Source organism: Pagrus major, chromosome 24, assembly GCF_040436345.1.
Source record: "Pagrus major chromosome 24, Pma_NU_1.0".
In the NCBI taxonomy this organism is placed as follows: domain Eukaryota; kingdom Metazoa; phylum Chordata; class Actinopteri; order Spariformes; family Sparidae; genus Pagrus; species Pagrus major.
In genome coordinates, this window is record NC_133238.1 from 17,719,049 (window position 1) to 17,729,587 (window position 10,539).

Consider the following 10,539-nt stretch of genomic DNA (forward strand, 5'->3'; position numbering starts at 1 on the left):
GTTTGACTTCATCCTGGAGAGAAAGAAAGCTAACAAAAGACAGAAGGAAAGGAAATTGAGAAGATGAATCAATGAAGAAGAGGAGTAGATGTAGAAAAGGTGAAGATGAAGATTCAAAGTACAGGGAGGATGAAGCACAGCGCTGTGAAGTGGATGAACGAGGTGAAACGGGGGCAAAAAGAAAATCAAGTGCAGCCTCTCAGATTTCACGATTTGTCCAGCGCCTGTAAAACAATCCTCCACCACTCATCCTCAGAACTGGCCCCCTACCGACACGACCAAACAACCGTCCAACAGAGAGCTCCCGGCGTCTGTCAGCTTTCCCAGAATGCAACGAGAGAGAGCGACAGAGCGAGGCCCTGGCTGTAATTCCTCCCCGAGATGACGAGATAAACGGCCTCTTACTGTAACTGGATCTATTGATTTTTCGGACGATGCTTTGGCAGGTCGTGGATCCAGTTTGTTCGCCGACTGAAGACGTGCCAGCTCGGCCGGCCGCCAGATAAACACAGAGATTATGACTTCTGATAACTGGCCGGCTGAGCGCTCGGCTCGGATGAAGTGGCTGCCGTGACGGTGACGAGAAAAAGCTCTGAGATGGACTTTCAGTCTGCTGCCGTCCGTTTATTAAGTGCTTTGACAAATTAACAGCCAAAAGAAACGTCTCCTGACTTTAGACGGAGGGAAGCAGCTCCTGTAACATTCAGGAACAGAGAGGAAGGAGGGTTTTTTACTTTTTACAAATAAAAGCACCCGACAGGGAAAAAGACTATGGAGGACTGAAACTGCCAAAATCCAAAAAAGACAAACTACTCAATAAATAATAAATAAATAAATAAATAAATAAATAAATGCCATTTAAGGCACCAAAAGTAATATTTAAAATCATTTTAGGCATTTATTAATATCCAAAAATGTGACATAAATTGATTTAGGTCACATTTCTTTAATTTAGTTTGACTATGTGGAAAAATATCTACAGTTTTTTTTTCATTTAACTTTATTTTTCAATTGATAAAAAAGGAGAGTTGAACGGGAAAATGTTTTGAAACATCTCTCGCAAACTATTCACCAAGAATTTCTTTTCCAGGACTTTTCCAGGACTTTCTCAGTGACCATCAAACTGGTACGACAGACAGGCAGCGCGCCGATACACCAATATGTTCCTTAATTAATTAATTTATAACCCTGATGCCTTTTTCTCTTGTGAATTGTGAAATTACAGTGCATTATCCATGGCTGTCCAATAACTGAAAACCAATAACTGAATAGCATGAACACCAGTAACCAAGTAATTTAGTCCTTTTCCATCCTGAACCAGCCACAGTAACACATTCAGGCTGCTGTTAGTGAAGACGGGACTGTTATGTGACTTACATATAACTCATAAGATCGATCCTCATGCCAGGAAGACTCCACTCATCACCTCCGTACATTAACAGCCACGCAGCCCAAATCCTGAGGATGAAAACATCAATTTAAATAACAATAAAAGTTAGTTTGTCTGAAACCGAACACACGTCTCAGTGATCATCTGTCAAACTATCTAAAATAAAGTAAAATAAAATAAATACTGTCAACTGTTGGGATGTTTCCCTGCTGTTTTACCACCTTTCAGAAAGTCTTTTCCACCGTGAGTCCCCATCATTTCTTCCCGTGGACACTCTGACAGGACTAACATGGGTGAAATTAAGCCACCGACTGTCGACGCCCTCACATATTCAGTTTATCGCCCGGCTTTAACCCTAAACCTCCACCGGAACGGTGCCGGAGGACGAGCTGCGATAGCGGGAGATGGAGAGGCCCTCTGTCGGGATCACAGCGAGGTGGTAATCAGGCGGGGATCTGTGTTTCACTGAAGCGATCAATACGAGGATTGCGGCGCGTTCACATCTTGCAACTGTGCAGGATTATCAGGTCGGGGCGATCCATCACCACTTGAAAGTTGGTCAATGGCGGAGCAGCCGGAACTAAAGAAGTGGAAGAGGCGTGATGTAGCTCGTGGCCGGCCGCCTTTCGAAGGATCTGGCTGTCCGACAAGTTTGTGTGATGCGTGTCTCCGACTGGAAAAACACGTCCGCAGCAGAGCCGTCCTCAAAATCAATTTTAATCGTCCACATTGTAAATGTTTCTTTACTTTGGTATGTTGTTAGCTGAAAGTCCACCACCTCCAAAATGTACATGAATTTACTGTAAACTGCAGTCCACTTCATTACGCTTCATGCTCCCCTGAACAGACGCTCTCAGTCCTGCTGTGTGTTTAGCTTCATTAGCTGTTAGCTCCCGGAGCAAAACACAACTTTTAACACAGGTTTGTTGTTCTCAAAGTGGCATCATCAGGGAAAAACACACACAGCATCCTTCAGATTTCAACATCTATTTTTCACAGGTCTCGCGCCGAGTAGTTAGCCAGTGGTAGCAGCTCGGTTCGGTTATCATCATGCCACGCTTTGCAGATTTGTTCTTCTACTGTGTTTATAATATAATGTCAAACCAAGTCAAAGAAAATAAAACCGTCGACTTAAAAGTGAAATGCAAAAAGTCCTAATCAAGTCATTCTGTTGAATTTCTAACAAATTCCTGGAACATGAGTGTTTCTTTGTGGAAAAATGCTCAGTTTTAAGAAAACAAAGACTCTAGACGGACGCGACATGTTAATATTTGGGATTATTTGGGAGAATGAAGGTTGATTCAAATTGAAAAGGTTATTTTTCTTTGAGTCATCTTCTCTTTTCTGCCTCCTCCCCTTCTCCTTCCTTTTCTTTTTCCATCCTTTCTCTCTTTCCTCATCTTCCCTCTTGCTCCACCTTTCCTCCCTCCTTCTCCTTCCTTCCTTCCTCTTTCCCGCCTCTCTTTTTTTTTTTTATCTACCTCCCTCCTCTCCTCTCCTCTCCTCTCTGCCTCACTGACCACAGAGCTCCATCATCATTGCAGGGCCGGCCCAATTTTTGTTGTAAAGGCAATAAATCATTTCAGCTTTCATCTATTGCTATTGATGAATGACCAATTATTTGTCATCTAATGCGCTGAAAAACGATGACCCGGGGAGACGGATCAACTTCTTTCTTTTTCCTTTTTTTCCCCCTTCCTCCGCCGGCTGATGTGACACAGGACAGCAGTGATGGATTGTATCCTTAAACTGTTATTACATGTATAATGTGGCGCTCAAATCCAACGTCTCACTTAGTCTGAGTCCCCCCTGAAACAAATACATATTGTAGCAGTTACATTATAGAAGAACGAGGAGGAGATGATGATAATTTACAGCCTTGAGATCAAGAAATCATTGTAAATAATAAATACATAATGTATTTGTTAATTATAATAATTGATTAATTGATTTGAGTGATTTTTTTAATAAAAAAAAGTCAAAATTCTCTGATTCCAGCTTCTTAAATGTGAATATTTTCTAGTTTATTTCCTCCTCTGTGACAGTAAACTGAATATCTTTGGGTTGAGGACAAAACAAGATGAAAATGATGGCTTCAGGAAACACTGATTGACATTTTATAGGCCGAACAACTAATCGTTTAATCTAGAAAACATCTACAGTCTGGGACAGTCTTACAGTACGTGACCAACATGGCGGCTCGTCTGGAAACTTTCTCTTATAATGCAAAAGAAAATGTGTTTCTGAAGGTCTCTCAGGAGAGACTTCAGCCATGCAGCTGCCGAATCCGTCCTCTTAACTGCATAAAGAAGCCTTGACCTCAACTTCATGCAGATGAGGACTACGTAACATTACAGTGTTTAGATGTACAGTGTATACAGTGTACGTATTCTGTGGCGAGGTTGGGGGACTTTCCCCAAGGAAAATGTATATATTTTTCAATAAAAAATACCAATAAGACCAATATTTGAGTTATTTGGCGGGTTTTGATGCTCTCCGTGGTGATTTTACATTCATTTTGCTCGGTTGTTGCACTTAAACTCACACAATCCCATAAAATACTGCAGTTAATGTGAGCATAAAGGACTTTTTCTCTTGATTTGACGTGTTAAGTTCATCTTGGTCATTTCCCGTTATTGACTGCAGGGATTTTCTTGTAGAAAACACCACACATCAGTCAAATAATAGCTCACGTTGCCAAACCTTTAAAGATTTTAAGTAGCATCTATGATCACAGTCTGACTTGCCTGAACATCTGCTGGCCCAGATGTTTTAAAGCGGGTCTAGTTGTGAGGTTGTCTAAGCAGTTAAATTAATGTAGATATGCGCTAAGATATAAAACACTGCATCGTCGATATATAATCTAATACGATTAATATTCAAGAAATGACATTTAATTTGTGATTTTTCTTCATCCTTCTTTGCAGCAGCTTTACTTTCACTTCAACACAACACACTTGTGTATTTGTATTGCACGTATAAATGTCAGCAGGTGTGTGTGGGTTCACCTGTTCTGTCTTCTGCTGCTGAGTCAGCTTGAGCTCGGCTGCAACACATCAGCAGAGAGAGAGAGAGAGAGAGAGAGGGAGAGAGGGAGAGAGGCGGAGACGGATCAACTTCCATTCGAGACGCTCAATCAATTTCCTCCACATCTCCATCAATCACCGGCCTCGTCATGAGTTTATAGATACGAGACATTTCTACTCAGTCTGCAGTTACCAAGGAGCTCAAATATCCACCCACTGAAAATCGCTGCGGAGACGGCTGTGCTGGAGAACAAAGCTTTATTCCCACGTGGATGACATTGTTGGCGACAACATTGTGTTTGTATTATAACTTTTATCAAGTTTGTTGGTAAGAATTCGATGTAAAAAGGCACAAATCTGTTTTATATGATACATTTTCACATTTCTTCGGTTAAAACTCCAACGTATTTAACAGATTTACACATCTGTAGTACACATCGTCCTTCTTAAGGTAATCCATCAGCTGATATGTAAACACATTAGGATAAATTAAGCCTTTCCCTAAAAACATTCATTTTCCCATGTCACAATTAGGAAAATAAATGAATTAAAGTATTTGTTTCTTTTAAAATGCAACAATAACTCAGGTTTTAGACAACATTTTATATTTATCTTGGCTGCAGTTAAGAGTACTTTACTTGCATTTCAGAGAAAAATATTGTATTCATCACTCCACTGGACTCACTGACAATAATATTTAATTTGCAAATGCAGATTTTACTCACAAAACATAACTATCTCATAAAATAAGGATGTTTTATCCATTAAACCAGCAGAAGTAGCTAGAAAAGGTCCAACTAATGCTGAAACTTTGATAAACTTCTTAAAGCAGCACAAAACAAGAGCAACATGTATAAACCTATATTTAAACATGACCAGGAGCCATTTTACTGCATGAGGAGTACTTTTACTTCTGATATTTGACTTTAATTGTTGTATTTTGCTCATTAAACTGATATTAACTCGCTGTTTTATTCACTAAACTGGCTAGAGTTATAATAAGTGCTGAATCATGTGTGGGGGAACATTTTGTTAACTTTAATTTTAAAGTTAAATCAGCTAATAATCAACATTTTTAACAGGAAACAGTCATATAACATCAAAAATCAACTCACCTCACTCCAGGTCGGTAAAGAGGCTCCTGAATGACGACTGAACTTATTAAATCTCAGCATGTTACTGAAGATAATCAATAGTTCCTGTTGTGTTAGTTGACAGGAGGTGTGTTCACTGTCAGTCTGCACACCTGTGTTTCAATTAGCATGAGTGGGGCATGTGACCAGGAAGAAGAAGAAGAAGAAGAAGAAGAAGAAGAAGAAGAAGAAGAAGAATATGAGAACCACTCAACTGCTGGTAATATATAATTTGGCCACTAGGTGTCAGTATTTCATTATACACAATCTTTCCTCCACTTGAGAGCGACGCATTGTTTTGAAATATAGTGTATTTACTTACTGCTGCACATTAGAAAACATGTTCTCCAGCTGTTATGTTATCACTTTTGAGTTTATTATTTATGATATATGTTGATGTTAAACTCTCTGAACTGAAGTTTTATTCATGTTTTCAGCATGTGTTGCTGTTTTTGCTGTAGTTGACGTATTCAGCCACCAGAGGTCAGTGTTTAACAAAATATGGTGCCTCAAACGCAGCACTTCCACTCAGATGCTGATGATCACTGAGTTATATTAGCTTGGACTTTTTATTAGCAAAACGGTGTTTGGTGCAAATTAAAAGCTGAAAAAGCAGCGCTGTGTTAATTAGATTCCTTTGTGTAATTTGAATAAACGATTTAAGAGAAAAACATTGATAAATTCAACGTTCAGTTCCCTGTGAAATGTCAAGGTCAACAGGCTGTTAGAGAGTTTATAAATGAGCAAAAATAATATCCGAACAGTTTCCAGTTCATTCAGCTTTCTAGTTTTATTTTGCATGAACGAAAGAGCTGTCAAAACACAGATAAGTCCTCGTATTCACGTTGATTCAGGGTGATTCAAGCAATGAATGTCATTTTCATAAAACCTGACAAACTACGGTGACAAAGTGGGACTATGTGCCACTATTTCCTATCTGTATAAGGTAAATTAGGTATTTTATTAGTTAGGGATTGAGTAATTGACTGAAATAATGTGTGACGAATTTAAATATAAGATATCCTAAGTCATGTAGGTATTGCCGAAGGATCGCTGACTCAAATGTGAGATCTGATGATGAGTATAACAGGTTGTTTTTTGCTTCATGCTGCAGGAATCGCAGCTTCGTTCCCGCTGCTGCACTTGATAAGAGCCTCACTAAACACGGAGATGTAAATGCAGCCTTACAGAGCTCTGCTCTTATTCTCCGAAGTGTTATGAAAAAAAAAAAGTGGCTCAGTCCCATTTCATTTGTCAAGAGGCTACTTAAGAATGAAAGATGCCCCCACCTCCCCGCCCTTTTTTTTCCCAAGGACGTATGAGCTCATGCTGCCTGGCCGGCTGCCTGGACGAGGAGGAGGAAGAGGAGGAGGAGGAGGAGGAGGAGGAGGAGGAGCCGGATGCATTCATCAGGTACATTACATCACCGCGGGCCAATCCCCTTCTCCGTGACACGAGCTTTCACAGCAGCGTCTGTCGCAGGGTTTAACGTGTGGGAATTGGCTCAGAGTGACACGGGCTGAATCTCACAGGGGTCAGGAGGTCGAATCGTGTTTGGTTCAAACGTCCAAACCCTCCGCTGTGATGCGTGTAACAAGGAGAGAGGCTTTCCATGACTAAACCTGACCTCGGCCCTGGTGACTCAGGGAAGATTCGAACACTGTGAGTCAGAAAAGTGGTCAGATATGGTTCCTATACGCTGAACACCGTCAGCACAATCAGCAGTAATCCAGAGAGGATATTCAGACCGTCTCTCCACTTGTTGACATTTGGAGCCTCGGTGCAGAAAAACTTACTCTGCTTTTATTCTGCATTGAATCAGAAAAATACTTTTCTCAGCTGAGATCCTTGAAAAAGAAAAAGTGCATCTGTAAACGAATGACTGATGGTTTTTATGAGTCCAAGGTTTTTTTATTTCATTGGTATGTTGTTTCTGAGAAGTCACTCTTGTTCTCTTTGCAGTTAAACTTTCAGATCAGTCCACAAAGAGCTTCAAGAGGTTTTCAACAAATGGGCAAACAAACTACTCCAGGAGCAGAAATGAAGTTTGATATTCGTTATTATATTTTTATTAGTGTTTAATCGCCTGAAACTGAGAATCGCTTTGTTTCTTTGTTGCGTTTCACCAGCCACCGAGGGCGAGAGCGAGACGAGGGGTATTTCATTTGTTTCAATCTGCAACCTCACCTCTAGATGTCACTGAATCCAACTCACTGGACTTTAAAAGCACATTTGTCAGATTATGTCAGATTAGATTATATTTAAACTACCCTGAGAAAAGTTCTCGTACCAAATAAATCTAACGTCCACATCCTGACTCGTCTCGTCTATCTCTAGTCCGACTGTCAAACAAATAAAGTTGAGTTTATTTAGAGATCTAGCTTCCAAAACCAAAAGTGAATCAAACCATCAGTTTAATTACTTTAATCAAAATTATTAAATATATTCCAACAAAGATGGTTCCTCATGCTCAGATCTTTCACTTAAGAAGCACAAGCATCAAAATATACTTGAAATACCGAAGTTACCAACATACGAACTACCTGTTGTGCAGAAATATAACTTGTTTTTTTTTAATTTGGCCAATCAATAAAGTCTTATTTATTACTGAAAACATCTAACGCATTTTCAAATATGCAGGTTCACATGTACGTGCAGCTGTGTCCATGTATAGATAAATATGTAGATACAATTTGTGATTTTGCTTTCATTGAAAATGAATGTAAACGCAAAAGATACCGTATGGATGTACTGAAATAAAAAGTTAATGCAATACAAGTATTTGAAAATTATGTATTTTTTTCATTAATCTGAATCTGCACAGTAACCAAACGCTCAAGTAAAGTACAAGTACCTCAAAACTGCATGTAAGTACATATACTCTGTTACTGTGTACATATCATAGAAGCAGAGCAGACAAAAAGTGTTAAGAGTAAGTACTGTGAGACAGAAAACATCTTCCTCGCTAACATTTAAATGACTTGTGAAAGTTTTTAATGCACCCCCACATTGCGACTGTTGGAAAGCTGATCCAAAAATTATAGAAAATATCACTTTTAAATGTGTTTTTGTCCTTCGGGGCGGCAGAGAAAAGAATGAACGGCGTCTTTATTTGACGAAACGCTAACAATGATGACAATATTAAAGCATTTATTAAAAAAAATGCACCGGTGACCAAATCTTCGAGGCCATCGGAGCTCGGGGACGTTGTGTCTGTTTGTACACAAGCTGTCAGCCTCGTTCTGCTTCAACCACACACAGTTTGTGTATCAGAGTGTGTGTGAGTGTGTGTGTGTGTGTGAACTCAATATGAACCCAGTGTTCAGTCCCTGAAAGATAAGCTGATGGGAATCGACAGAACAGAGAGATTTTTAAGAGCACGAACGATAGATAGATAGATAGATAGATAGATAGATAGATAGATAGATAGATAGATAGATAGATAGATAGATAGGTGACCTTTGACCTTCCATGTTGTGTCCTCGTTTCACTTTGAGTAGGTGAGTCGGTCATCGCACACACACACACACACACTGATATGATTAGCATCACTCGCCCTTTAAGAGAGTACATTGTGTTCACGAGAGAGAGCGAGAGAGTCGGAGGCTGGAATTAGCCTCAACCAAATTACCGTCCGTGTGCGTGCAGTCAAACTGAACATGTGGCAGCGAAACATCTGCATCTACTCCCCCTCCACGTTCAAACGTTCGGTAGTGTGCACACATCGACGACATGAAACTTTAATGACGCCGGGGGGAAGTTGCAGCGGGAGAATCGAAGGAGGAGGAGCAGCAGAAAGTACCCAGGTTACATGCAGATCATAAATCTGATGAATTAGAGGAAAGACGATGAGAGTTTTGCAGTCCGGTCGAGACATCGGGAGCTTCGGTTGATGTGTTTTCTTGGTGAGACGTGTTGATTGATTTGAGCGATTTATTTTAAATCCTGTCAGGCTGCATTTTAAAGACTCACACCAGGGATGAGCTGTCATTCAGACACTGGGACTGGGACATTTTTTGGGAGTTTGACAGCTATCATTGCCCAAGTTCTTCTTCTTTTAATGTAAAAAAAAAAACTTGGGAACATAAAGCTTACATAAAGCTGAACAACAAGGGCTATTTTAAGGTCTCACAACTACACAATATAATCCTTTTCTTAAAGTTGAAATGAAGATAAATCGAGAACACACAGCAGTTTATCAATAAACGTCACAAGAATGTATTTTTATGTTGATGGTGTCGAAGCAACTTTTACTTTCCGCACTAAAAAACTTCAAAAATAAGTGAAATATTTATCATATTTATTCAAAATATATCAGATATCTGGCATTTTTATACCAGAACTAAAAGCTTGCAACATCAGTAAGGGCTATAAAATGTATTGATGGTGAAAATATGATTATACTGAATGAATTAAATTATGCACAAAGAAAAGTCACAAACTTTTGGGTGTTTTAATCAACATAGTAGAGATAGATATTCAGATATTCTGTGTTTTTACATCTGAACTACACACTTGTGGTGAAGATAAGGCTTTAAAATGTATTAAAGGTGACAAAACACAAAGAAAATATGATTATAGTGAATAAATTAAAGAAAAATCACAAACTTCTGGGTGTTTTAATCAATGTATATCAGATATTCTGTGTTTTTACACCAGAATTACACTCTCACAGTGTGAATAAGGCTTTAAATATGCGTTAAGGGTGGAAAAACATTAATAAAATATATTCATACTGAATTCATTAAAAGAAAACAATCTTTTGGGTTTTCTTTATGAAAATATATCAGATAAATGGTATTTTTACAACAGATCGACTTGTTAGCAATGTAGATAAGGTATTAAATATGTATTGAGGGTGATAAACATACAGAAAATGTATTTATACTGAAGCCTACAGAGAACTTATTCAGGACTTTGTGGACCGGTGCCAGCAGAACCACCTCCAGCAATTGTAAATATTCTGTCCTTTGGCTGCTGTGGCAAACAA

The 10,539-nt window shown here is 39.2% G+C and overlaps 1 long non-coding RNA gene across 1 annotated transcript; it reads right to left on the minus strand.

The window, feature by feature from the left end:
- Positions 1-1,381: 1,381 nt before the first annotated feature.
- On the minus strand, positions 1,382-5,606 carry LOC141020428 (uncharacterized). The gene is made up of 3 exons (XR_012180842.1): positions 5,532-5,606; positions 4,399-4,436; positions 1,382-1,458 (listed from the first exon to the last, which is right to left on the minus strand). It is a non-coding gene; the product is annotated as an uncharacterized lncRNA (long non-coding RNA).
- Between the last annotated feature and the right edge of the window lie 4,933 nt (positions 5,607-10,539).